Here is a 13,805-nt window from a genome sequence, read left to right as displayed (position 1 = left end):
TTCTCAAGCCCCACAGAGCAGAAATCCATGCCTTCTAACGAAATTGTTTCTCCCATAGTTGCAAGTCTTGGGACTTGGCAATGGTACAGAACCAATGTGGGTAGGACCTAGCTGTATTGCTTCAGATTAGTCTATTTAGTGTGGTAATTCCTCCTCTTCCCACAGTTTCCTGATAGGGCTCTGCTTCTGGCTCCTGCTGAAAATTCCTTCTTCTCTTTGTCCTCTTGATCAGCCCCAGATCACTGGCTGCAAATGTACAGTGCCACAAGCAGGTTTGGAGATGCTGATTCACATCAGGGCTATATGTAATTGAGCCTCACTAGAGATCTTTACTCCATCCAACAGGAACCAAAGATGCTCAAGGGTGGCTTATAAGGCAGAAAAGGTGCACTTTTGATCTGTGAGGGAGTAAAAAGCATTTCCATTACTTCTGGGTTCTCAGCCCACATAACTATCCCTCCAGCCCTTTTCTACAGCTTTTAGACAGTTTGTGTTAATGCTTAGCCTGTGCTCTGGGAAAGGTAATGTTTCTTGTAACCTTGACTTAGCAGGGCATATCAGCAGCTTTTCCTTGTTTATTTAGGGAATAGGCTGTGTAATATGCATACTTACTGCAAGAGTTTTATTTCTAAAGGGGTGTTTCTGTGTTGCTTTATGACAGCTCTAGTACCTCCAGCTTCCAGTTGTTGCTGCTGGCAGATTGCCTGACAAGTTCTGACAGGGTAGCCTCAGATAGACTCCTTGTTGAAGTAATTAAGCACACATGTCCGGAATATGATATCCAAGCAGTATCATGCTCCAAAAATAGAGCTATTAGCTTTGAAGGGCATTTAGAACAACATATTATCAGATCTCCATATGTGGACAATTGCAAACAATTGAGTGACCACAGCTTAATGAATTATCATTTCTATTCAGTCCCTGAGAGTGCTCTTAGCCCGCTGGGAGGGGAGACTTCCAGTTTAAAACAGTTCCATGGTTTTGTTTCATGTTGATAGGAGGCCAAGAGTCAACGTCTTGGTTACTGTGGCTCGGTTGACAGACAGTAATGCAGTTGCCTGTAATTGTCTCTCCATGCCCTGACTGAAGGTATCAGAACCTGCTCCATAAGTAGAGTTGCAAGTTTTTCAGTAGTTGATTTGATTGTTGAATTAAGTGTACATTATCACCATGGTGGTGTGAAGCTTCCCTGTTGATAAAGCAAAACAGCATGGTCAAAAGGTAGATATGCAAACTCTTACAAGCCTTTTAGTTTTTCCTCTGTCAAAAAAGGGGCTGGGCTCTCCCACCATTACGCTAGATGATCATTATCTTTTCACATGGGATCAAAAGGGCAACTTGCAAACCAACATACTCCTCCTGTCCAACAGACAGCATATAAGCTGGTGGCTGGCTGGGATCACTTGTAGAGACACACTGAGGGTGGTTGTCTCTTCTCCTGACTAATTCTGCTCTGATGTAAAAGCCAGGCTTTTGCCCCACAAAAGAGGTTGTTATTTTCATAAGATGGGGGTAGCTGTCCCCAAAAGGGGGGAAGTGGGAAGTCCTGCTCCCTTCCCTTCTTTCTACTACCTTTCCCCTGTGATTTTCCCTTACCTTTCCCCTGCTCATCAGACCCCTTCAGTGAGTGAGTTAAACTCATTAGTCCACCAGAAAATTATTGCAGGGGGAAAAAAAAAAAAAAAAAAAGAAAAAAAGAAAAAAAAAGAGGAGACCGTTTTCTGCAAACTTATTGAGTTGAATCTGCTCAAAGAGTCCAAAATGAGAACCAGTGTTCTGATTCTCATGAGACAAAGAACCAGGTTGACCCCAGCTGGCAGCTAAGCACCACAAAGCCACTCGCTCACTCTGGAGTGCATGATAGGGGATGTGATACACCCAATCAATGCTGTGTTCCGTGGCCCAAGAGTGTATGAGGTTATTTCAGAAATGAGACCCCTTGTCCGATAAAATTCTTTCTTGGGTGCCGTGTCGCCACAGGACTTGCTTTTCAAGGCCCAGGTGGTGGTATGGGTCACAGGGTATATTTCCAACCATCCAGTAGTCACCTCCGCCATTGTAAGCACGTGGCGCTTGCCTAGGCATGTTCATGGCAGCGTGTTATAATCGATCTGCCAGGCCTCCCCATATTGATCTCTCAGCCACCATCCTCCATGTAGGAGAGGCTTTACCAGATTGGCATTCATGGATAACCTGTGCGATGGCATTGGTGGGCAAGTCCACCCCTCGGTCACGAGCCCATCTCATGAGCCTCAAGCAGCCCAGATGGGTTTACCTCTGTGCTGCCAGTTGGTCTGTTTCCATTGCTGCAGCCACCCCCACAGGGCATTTGCCACCATCCATGACTCGGTATAGAGTACTGGCCACTTTTCTCGTTCAGCAATCTCTAGGGCCAGCTGGATGTCTTTCAATTCTGAAAATTGACTCAATTTGCCTTTTCCTTCGACAGTTTCTGTGACTTGTCATGTGGGACTGCATACAGCAGCTTTCCACTTTTCCAGCAGCTTCCCAAAAAATGACAGAGCATATTGCTGCCCATTATCTGGTAATTTATTATACAGTGGGGCCTCCTCGGCATGGCTCACCTCCTCACGCGATGCTCCAAAATCTCTGCCTTCTGGCCAGTCCATGATCTCATCCAGGATTCCGGGGTGGTTGGGGTTCCCCCTTTGGGCCCATTGCATAATCAGTGCTACCCACTTACTCCACATATCGTCTGTTCCATGATGGGTAGAGGGGATCCAGTGCAGCACAGGCAATTGCCGTGCCAAGAGGAGCTATGCTCCTGTACCGGCAACTTCTGAAGCAGCTTGAACCCCCTCATATGCTGCTAGTATCTCTTTTTCAATTGGGGTGTAGTGGGACTCGGATCCTTGATAACCCTGGCTCCAGAACCCTAGAGGTCGACCTCAGGTCTCTCCGTGTGCTTTCCGCCAGAGGCTCCAGGTGTAGAGCATATTTCGCACATCTGGTCCTGTATGGACTGGCCAAAGGGCCACTGCACAAGCCATCTCCTCTTTGATCTGTTCAAAGGTTTGTTGCTGCTCAGGACCCCACTCAAAATAGTTCTTCTTTCCAGTCACTCAATAGAGAGGGCTCACAAGATGACTGTAACTGGAAAATGCACTCTACCAGAAACCCCAAAAGCCTCGGAATTTTTGTTAATTGGTGGGGACATGGTTATTGTGTTGTTGACCACATCCATTGGGATATGATGATGCCCATCTTGCCATTGCATTCCCAAAACCTGGATGTCTTGTGAAGGTCCTTTGATCTTGCTTTGTGTTATGGCAAAATTAGCTTTCAGAAGGATCTGGATTATTCTTTTCCCCTTCTCAAACACTTCCTCTGCTGTGTTGCCCCACACGATGATGTCATCATTGTATTGCAGGTTTTCAGGGGCTGCACCCTGTTCCAGTGCAGTCTGGATCAGTCCATATCAAATGGTAGGACTGTGTTTCCAGGCCTATTGGACACCCCTCCATGTGAAAGAAAACTGTGGCCTGCACCCTGCTGCCAAAGGGATGGAGAAAAATGCATTGGCAATTGTGGCGTACCACTTGGCTGCCTTCAACTCCAGTCGTACTGGAGTTCAAGCATGTCCAGTACAGCAGCACTCAATGGTGGCATGGCTTCATTCAGGCCACTGTTAGCCTCCATCCTCCGTCAGACTTTCGCACTGGCCATATAGGTGATCGAGTCTTGCTGATCACTCCCTGGCTCTCCAGTTGATGAATCAGCTCCTGGATGGGAGCCAGGGAGCCTCGGTTGGTGTGACATTGGCGCCGGTGCACCATCATGGTAGCAATCGACACCTGCTGTTCTTCGACCTGCGGCAAGCCCACAACGAAGGGATCTTCTGTCCTGGTTTTGGCTGGGGTAGAGTTAACTTTCTTCATAGTAGCTAGTATGGGGCTATGTTTTGGATTTGTGCTGGAAAGTGGTGATAATACAGGGATGTTTTAGTTAGTGCTGAGCAGTGCTTACACAGAGTCAAAGCCTTTTCTGCTTCTCACGCCACCCCGCCAGCAAGTAGGCTGGGGGTGCACAAGAAGTTGGGAGGTGTCGTGGTTTAACCCCAGCCAGCAACTAAGCACCACGCAGCCGCTCGCTCACTCCCCCATCGGTGGGATGGGGAAGAGAATCGGAAGGGCAAAAGGGGAAAACTCGTGGATTGAGATAAGAACAGTTTAATAATTGAAGTAAAATAAAAATAGAACAATAGTAATAGTAATAATAACAATAATAATAAAACCAAGTAATAATAGTACAATAGTAATACAAAGCAAGCAATACACTCTACAATTGCTCACCACCCGCCGACCGATGCCCAGCACGTCCCCCCAAGCAGCGATCATTGCCCCTCCCCCGGCCAACTCCCCCTGCTCATATACTGAGCGTGATGTCATGTGATATGGGTATAGCCCCTTGGCCAGTCTGGGTCAGCTGTCCTGGCTGTGCCCCCTCCCATCTTCTTGTGCACCCGGCAGAGCATGGGAAGCTGAAAAGTCCTTGACCAGTGTGAGCGCCACTTAGCACTACTTAGCAAGAACAAAACATCAGTGTATCATCATCGACATTGTTCTCATCCTAAACCCAAAACACAGCCCCATACCGGCTACCAAGAAGAAAATTAACTCTATCCCAGCTGAAACCAGGACAGGAGGAGACACAGCCAGGACAGCTGACCCCAACTGGCCAAGGGGATATTCCATACCATATGACATCATGCTCAGCAATAAAACTAGGGGGAAGGTTGGCAGGGGGGCGGTTGCTCGGAGACTGGCTGGGCATCGGGCGGTTGGTGGTGAGCAATTGTTTTCATTTGCATCACTTGTCTTTCTTGGGTTTTATTTCTCTCTCTTTGTTCTTTCCCTTTTCATTACAATTTTTTATTATTATTGTTGTTGTTATTTTCATTATTATTTTATTTTATTTCAATTATTAAACTGTTTCTATCTCAACCCATGAGTTTTCTCACTTTTACCCTTCCGATTCTCTTCCCCCATCCCGCTGGGGGGGAGTGAGCGAGCGGCTGTGTGGTGCTTAGTTGCCGGCTTGGGTTAAACCACGACATCTTCCAAGAGGTCAGGAAAGGCAGACAGCTGTTTAATCTTCTCTGCATCCATGGTGGCAGCACCAAAGGCCCACTGGTACCCTTTTGGATTCTTAAAGTACCCTCTTTTGAGATAGTCAGTGTCAAGGATTCACAGGGCCTCCGGGCTGGTCACATTAGGATGCTTCTGCCACTTGTTCCCTGTCAGGCTCACCCCAGCCTCCGACACAGACAACTTTTGGGAATTCCCCCACCAGTCCAGAAATCCAGGTGTTTTCTGCCCCCTTGTACCCTGGTAGACTGTGCACTGGTGTACACCAAAGCCTTGTATTTCCGTTGGTCTGATTTGCTAGTCCATCAAATCCATACAGTCCAGTAAACCCGGATTGTCCCTTTCCGACGCCTGGCCGGAGACAGGAACCCCTGTCCTGGTTTCAGCTGGGACAGAGTTAGTTTTCTTCTTAGTAGCTGGTATAGTGCTGTGTTTTGGATTTAGGATGAGAATAATGTTGATAACACACTGATGTTTTGCTTCTTGCTGAGCAGAGTTTACACCAGTCAAGGACTTTTCAGCTTCTCCTGCTCTGCCAGGTGCATAAGAAGCTGGGAGGGGGCACAGCCAGGACAGCTGACCCAGACTGGCCAAAGGGCTATTCCATACCATATGACATCATGCTCAGTATATAAGCTGGGGGAAGAAGAAGGGGGGGGACGTTCGGAGTGATGGCGTTTGTCTTCCCAAGTAACCATTACGCGTGATGGAGCCCTGCTTTCCTGGAGATGGCTGAACACCTGCCTGCCACTGGGAAGTAGTGAATGAATTCCTTGCTTTGCTTTGCTTGTGCGTGCGGCTTTTGCTTTACCTATTAAACTGTCTTTATCTCAACCCATGAGTTTTCTCACTTTTACTCTTCTGATTCTCTCCCCCATCCCACCGGGGGGGAGTGAGCGAGCAGCTGTGTGGTGCATAGTTGCTGGCTGGGGTTAAACCACGACACCCCCATATTCCTCATCAGAGCATTCATTACCTGACTCTTGTAATTGCAAACCAGAAGTCTTTTCATCATGGTTCCAGGAATTGGGTTCGAACCTACATGGACATACGTCCATTGGATCACTATCAGAAGAAGGAGAGGCATCCTCAGCCCTTCTGCTGTGTCTAGGGAATTGCTCGACAGCAACCGGAGCAGTTATCTTCCTAGATGGACCCTTTTTAACCATTGTTTTTCCCTGCAATTCACGTACATGGGCTTCCAGGTCTGAAGTAGGTGCACCAACCCACTTCCTCATGTCCTCCCCATGGTTGCGCAGATAGAACCACGGGGTGGAACGTGGCGTGCACCAACGGTTCCCTTTCCTTTGAGCAGGGAAAGGCTGACTCCGTACAGCACTCTTGATAACTGAGACCCTGGTCTGTAGGGGCAAGGAAGAAGAGATAGTCTCCATATTCTCTTTGAGTCGCTGGAATTGACAGGACCAATCCACAGATGAGATGCAGGCTGTAGGGTCGAGGGGGAGGGGGAAGAGAGATTGTCTTTGAATCACCGGATCTGGCAGGCCAGTCTATATACAGTTGGTGTCTCGATGTCTGCCCAGTCCATTATTGCCAGGGTGTTGGCATACGTCATCGCTTAATTTCATACAAATGTCCGCCACATAGACCCCATGCACTGGACTTCATCCGGATCTTTGGAGGCCTGGTTGTTGTCCAGGTCGCTGTAGATCACCTCCACCACTGCTAGTTCCTTCAGATACTGGACACCTTCCTCTGCAGTAGTCCACTTGCCTTGGTAGTTTACAAATTCTTCCTTGGGGGATACCTTGCCTTCACACTTGATAGGAGCTGCCTCCAGAGGCTGTGGATGGCTGCCCCTCTTCTGATCCCTATGTCAATTCCATGTTCCCTAGAGAGGGACCCCAGCTGCTGGGCTTCCTTGCCCTCCAGTTCCAGACGGCTGGCCCCAGTATCCCAGCATTGGAGTAACCAGGTAGCAATTTGTTCTCCTGGCTGATGGCCGTAACCTTTCTGCATATCTCGCAGCTTGCTCAGGGATAGGGACCGGGTAGATTCCTCCTCATTTATGATTTCTGTCTCTTCCCTCTCCTGTTCTTGAGGTTGTCCTGCTGCAGAGCAGGATGCCTCTTCTGATTCTTCCTCCTGCTCCCTCTGAGGAGAAGCTCATTCCTCTCTTACTAACGAGGTCGACCTCCACTTCCATTGTTTCTTCTTGATTACCAGAGCAGCTATTACAGTTGAGGGTTGGGTCTCTGGTTTAGCCACAGCGTCCATTTGTGTGCTCTCAGGTTGAGGGACCTTCTCAGTGTCCATTTGTGTGGCCTCAGATCGAGAGAGCAACTTCCACATGAATTACAGGAATGTGTCGGGGGGAGCAAGGGACAGGGAGCCAAGCATGATAACAAGGCCAGATGGGCAGGGGCCTTCCCAGACAGGACCCAGCCCCACAGTACTGGAGTGAGGTGAGCCGGGCAGACCCAGGGGTGGTAGCCAGGTTCAGGCAAGAGTCCAGATCATCGGGGAAGTTCATGGTGATGAGGACAGGAATGGTCTAAGGTCAAGCCAGGAATGCATATCAGGAAATCAGGATCACGTCCACTGAGGGTAATCAGGTCCAGCGTCAGACACAGTCCACTGATCTCCAAGCAAGTCCATAGCAACAAGACAAGTCCAGGGTCAGACCAGGAGGTCAGTTCACAGCTCAGGGGCCAGATCAACAGGATCCATGGCCAGGGACTGAGTAGCTTCTGCCTTGTTTATGATTTCTGTCTCTTCCCTCTCCTGTTTTTGTGGTTGTCCTGCTGCAGAATAGGCTGCCTCTTCTGATTTTTCTTCCTGCTCCCTCTCTGGAGTAGCTTCTTCCTTTCTTGCTACCTGGGTTGACCTCCACTTCCATTTGTGGTGGTAAAATTACTAATATTTAAGATTTGAGAGGTCTGGCTAAGAAGATTATCCTAACTAAAAGAATATTCCTTTTCACTAAAAGCTAACAGTCTGTGATTGTTTCCAACTTCCCACTTCTGAGCTAAGATAATATTGGGTGTGCCACTCCTATAGGCTCCGCTAAGAGACATCTCTCCATATTGTCACATTATTTACTGTTTGATTCCTTCTTAGAATTGTGGCAGTTAGTAATCTGCTTAAGGAGTCCATCCCTCCCAGGGATGGATACCTGGCTTTGTTAACATTGAAATGATTGTTTTTCCTCGCCTCTTTCTTTTTTTTTCTGAAACAGTATATAGGTTGGGTCTCTGCAATCATTTGGCAGAGAACAGGGGAGCAGAGGGGGACATAGTGTCCAAATGTTCTCTCTCTATGATCATAGTTAATAAAGCTTCTGTCTGACCTGTCCTAAATTGTACTTGCATTCTTACACACTCGGAGTCCCCAGATTCTCCAACAATTATGGTGCCGTGACTCGGATGGTTTGTTTTGTGCTACAGCTTGGAGGAACCGCAGACTGTCTCCTCTGAACCCCAAGCGCTGTTGTCCCAAAAACTTGGGTCCGTTACCCGGTGTGCGTCGCCCAATTCACACACAGAGTCGAGGTATTTTCCTTTATTACGTAAGTGCGCAAATACGGGTGCATGGTACAAACCAGCACACCGTTGATGTAAACTAACAGTTATTTATACAGTCATCTAATACATATTCATTGTCACTTTGTTAAACGATTGGTTAAAATTCTTCGCCTGCCATGTAAATTACTACGCATACTCACTATGATTCTCGAGACCTTTACTTCCTGAATCTTTTGGGTCGGTGGGTTTCTTGAGTGGGTGGTCCTTGAGTCGGTGGTCGTGATCTCCCCCTGCCGGAATTACCTTTCCCCTAAGTTCACTTAACTTCGGGAACACTAAGCAGTCCTTTACGGACCGTTAGCGAAGCAAACTATCATTCACTTTGGGGTTCTTTTGTTCTGAGACAGATATCCTGTTTCATGATGCCATAGTATTGTTAGGGTAAAAATGAGCAAGGTTAATCTTTACCGACATCAGTTGGGCAAAGATCTCTTGTGTAAACTAGGATGTACCATCTACTGTTCCCCGAAATGGGAATGTTCCTTGATGTCCCAGAGATGCGGCAGGAAGAATTCATCTCTCTTCTTCACCTCCTGGAGTCTGATCCTGCACTGATGCCTATAAGCATCATGAATGCCTATAAGCATCATTAATTTTATTGATGCCTATAAGCATTTTTAATTTTAAAGCCTCATATTTAACAGGGAAAGATCAGACTTGGGAAGCAAGTATCTTACAAGATTTATATCCTTAGATGCAAGTTTAATTTGATTGTAGGCTGAAATGAAAAAGAAATTGTTTGAAGGGCAGACCTTACTATTGAAATCCTAAATAAGATCCTAAATAAAACATTTGAAGCCAAAATATGCCTTGAAATTCCTGTAAACCAACTGCAGGTCCAGATCAGGAAAACATCTTCACTCCAAAAAGGCCCTTAGGATGTAGGCTTTCAATCTTAATGAAGCTAAAATTAACTAAGCATGTGGTTAGTCAATCTCTTAAGTACACTCCTGAACAGGGACTTAAGCAATTGCCTAAATGTTTTCCTGAATCAGGGCCCTGAAAGTTAAACAGGGAAGGACAGCAACTATTTCTTTATGTGCATATTTCTAGTTTGCTATACAAAATGTTTCACAGGACAATGGGAACTTTCTAACTATGCTGATATTCATACTTGGAAAACATGAGAGAGTGCTGGGCTCTTTTCTATACTGCTTCAAAATGTCAAATAAATTGTTTTCATTTGGCTAAACAGAGCAGTCAACTTTGCAGAATACAGTTTATAAAACAAACAAGTATTGGTTGCTACACCTAATTACGGACAAAATACTGTGAATAAAGAATGCACTTATCACAGATATCAATGACTATCAGTTAATTACTTTTGAAATGGTCTTCCTAATGCTACAAGTTTAAGTCTGTAACAATGCAGGTATTTAATAACAATCAGAAGTCATATTACAGTAGTAGCAAACATTTTGCAGACAGTGAAATCAGTTTGTTATGCATCAGAACCAGACTTTTTAAAGTTTATCATAAGGGGAATAACAACAGAGCTGAAGCACACTGAAGATCAGGATGCCTCTGGAATTTGAAGATCAGTAAAAGGGAATGTCTTACTCCAAGTAACACACAACCAAATGCATTATTTTGAAAACACAGTTATCTGAGAGCTGAGCAAAGGAAGACATTCAGATACCATAAAAGCCTCAGCAAGAGCTGACCCGCCCCCGCCCTGTTCCTTTGCTCGGGAGTTGCATTTAAGCTCAGTCCCTTGCCCTTGGTCCTTGTCTGAGCTACATTGCAGCTATGCCTGTGCCTGGCCATGTACGCCACTGATCTGGACTCGGACTCATGGATTTGGCCTTGGACCTGTCTTGTCACTCTGGCCTTGCCTGGCTATCAATGGACTGTGGCTGACTCTGGTCACTGCCGCTGGACTTGCCCAGATCTCCTTTTTTGGGTGCTGTGGGATTGTGCCCCTTGTTGGTGAGGCCAATGGGCCTTCCCTTGCTGTCACCCTTAGCTCCCAATTCACCTTCCCTTGCAAAGCAGTGTTGTTCCCTAATAATCTTCCCCCCCTGCCCAAAAATAAGGCTTGGTCTGTAATATGAAAAATGACCAAATACATACATAGAAGGCATTACAGTGATTGAAAAGTGGGATTTAATCCACCACAGCATTAATATAAAAAATTTGTGTCTTTTACCAAGAAACCACTAAGCCATGGTGAAACACGAACAAATGCCAGTATAACCTCTTAACTGCCACAGGCAGCAGTGTAATTTCTAAAGCCATATCTATGTTTGCAGAATTATAATTGCATTTTCAGATTGCAAAGCACTAAATAAATGGTATTGATCACTTTGGTGATTCAACTTTAGCCAAAGACAATATAGATATATCTGGCTCCATAACAGAAAAATAAATATGGAAAAAAACCCAGCTGGTGTGCTTCCGGAACCCAGTGCAATTTTTGGCAAGTTGGGCCAACAAATAGAAAAAGCTAGAAAGGCCAATTAGCAGGCCTATCAATGGGAGACCAGACACCAAGCTCCAGACCTAACTAGAAGAAATGCAGTAGATAAAAGACAGAACCCTCTATAACTGCTTTGCACATTGTCACAAGCAAAACAGTCTCAGTTTGGGGAATTTTTACTTAATTGAATTTATTGCAAATCGACACCAACTTCTGGTCGCTGATTAGGGTATTGGGGGAAAAAAAAGAACATCAGAAATCAAACAAGCAACTACGGAAACTCCTTTCCCTCCCCTTCCCCAAGCTCGGCCTAAGCCAAACACCTTTCCTCCTCCCCATCCTAGTCTGAACTCCCCTTGGTTTTGCCACACGTTACACTCAGTCCCTCCTAATTCCTTTGGTGTGACGATGGGTGGCACAGGAGGTTGGGGTTGCATGCATAATGGTTTCTTTCTGCCATTCTCTGCTGCTTACTGGTTTTCCTCTGCTCCAACATGGGTCATCTACAGGCCACAGTCTCTCACAAGTGTACCTGCTCCGGTGTGGGTTGCCCACGGGCCGCAGTCCCCTCAGAGGCGTACCTCCTCTGGTATGGAGCACCTCCTTTCAAGAGTACACCTCCAGCTGTGTCCTCAACAATGTCCCCTTCCACATGTCTCCTCCTCGTGTCTCCCCAACAGTGTCTCCAGACCACTATTTTTCTCCAGGACATCTTAGAGCAAGTACTTTCCCAGCTTTGGTCTTCTCACACTAATGAAGTAGGTCACATGCTAAGTGCTGAACCTGTCCAAAATACTGTAAATTGGGAAAAGCCTCTCGTGTGTGTTTCCCAGTAGCCTATCTCAAAGGAAGCTGAGGAAGGTGTCTGACTACTTACTGATTCCCTTTTGCAGCAAGGTATTATTGTTTGTACTCACAGCCATTGTAACACTCCCATTTTACCTGTTAAAAAGACAGGGAAGAACATCTACCAATTCATCCAGGATGTCCATGAGGTTAATGCTGTTGTTTTACCAACCTTTCCTACAGTACCTAATCCTGCTACTATTCTCTCTTGTATTCCAGCAACTGCAACTTATTTTACAGTTGTGGATCTTTGCTCTGCTTTCTTTTCTATTCCCATACACCCTGACAGCCAATTTTTATTCTCTTTCACCTATCAGGGCCTGCAATATGCCTGGACTCGTCTCCCTCAGGGATATACCGAGTCTCCCACTATCTTTTCTCAAATTCTTAAAAAAGACTTAGATTCTGTTACTTTCCCAGGGAATTCTACCTTGATTCAATATGGATGACCTTCTTTTAGCCTCCTCTGGCCTTGGTGGGTTTGTGGGAGTGTGATATAATCAATCTGCCAGGCCTCCCCATATTTATGGGGATTTCAGCCACCATCCTCCATACCAGAGAGGCTTGAACTGCGTGGCTTGCTTGATTGCAGCACGTTTCACATTCATGGATAACCTGTGCAATAGTGTCCGTGGTCAAGTCCGCCCCTCGATCACGAGCCCATCTATATGTTGCATCTCTTCCTTGATGGCCTGAGGTGTCCTGGGCCCACTGAGCTAGAAATAATTCACCCTTATGTTGCCAGTCCAGATCCACCTGAGCCACTTCAATCTTAGCAACCTGATCCACCTGCTGGTTGTTTTGATGTGGCCCCACTCTTGGGTATGTGAGCATCTACGTGACCTACTTTTTCTTTTTGATCTAATGAGTATAATAATACCAACATGAGCAAACCTAGTTTAAAACTTTTGCAACCCTAAGGCATGTGACTACTTGAACATCAAGAATTATAGCAATCTTTGTGGGGAGTTCATAACTTCAGGACTACAGAGATTTATTGACAACACTGACAGTTGTCTGAGTTGCTTGCCATGATAAAGGCCAGTTGAATTCATGACGGATTGAGGTCACTAAGGGGGAGAGGAATAGATCCTGTCATATATCCTTCATAAGGTTTTCATTTGTCTGTGAATTAGGGTTTTGGTAGCAGTGGGAAAAGGATCTCATCTGAATGTTTATTTTTCTATACTGAAGGGCTCTGTTCATTAAAAGGGCATGTGTTTGATACCTGAAAAGGAGACATTAGCATGAGGGATTTGTGACTCAGCTCACTGACCTGTACTGCCAGTCAAATTTCCGAAGTAAAATTAAGATCTTAGAAGTTAATAAATAAATAAATAAAAGGAAGCAAATACTAGATTGAGCAATATAGTTCTCTGAATAGTCACATGGACAAGCCTTTGAAATCAGAATGCACATGCCATGTGTATGCTACCCCATGTAGAGTAATTCTTCCAACTCACTGTTGAGCCTGTGTGCTTTGTTCAGCAGTGCAAAAACAACTAGAAGAGATCCTACAAAAAATGGATCACCATTACACCTCCATGGAAAAATGTCAACAGTTAGTCATACTACTGGGGATTTGCAAGACCAGGCCTTTCTACTGATGGACAGATGAATTGATTTGCTCTTCTGCCTCACATTAACGAATTCACATACAAATAGCAGGTACCAGGGTCCTCACAGTCAAGCATCTTGAAAGCAAGGACTTTTAATTTCTAAAATGCCATTCCCTCCAGCGTCAATAAAAGAAAATTTATTCTCTAAGGAGCATTTTCTAAAGGCAGATAACCTCAAAACCCATAATCTATTAACCTACCGATATAGTCAATCTGCCATCCTAGAAACGCATAAAACAAGTGTGAAGATCTTTAGCTTTATATTCTC

The sequence above is a fragment of the Platalea leucorodia genome, assembly GCF_965183815.1.
Source record: "Platalea leucorodia genome assembly, chromosome: W".
Taxonomy (NCBI): Eukaryota; Metazoa; Chordata; class Aves; order Pelecaniformes; family Threskiornithidae; genus Platalea; species Platalea leucorodia.
Note: the sequence above shows the minus strand (reverse complement) of the source record.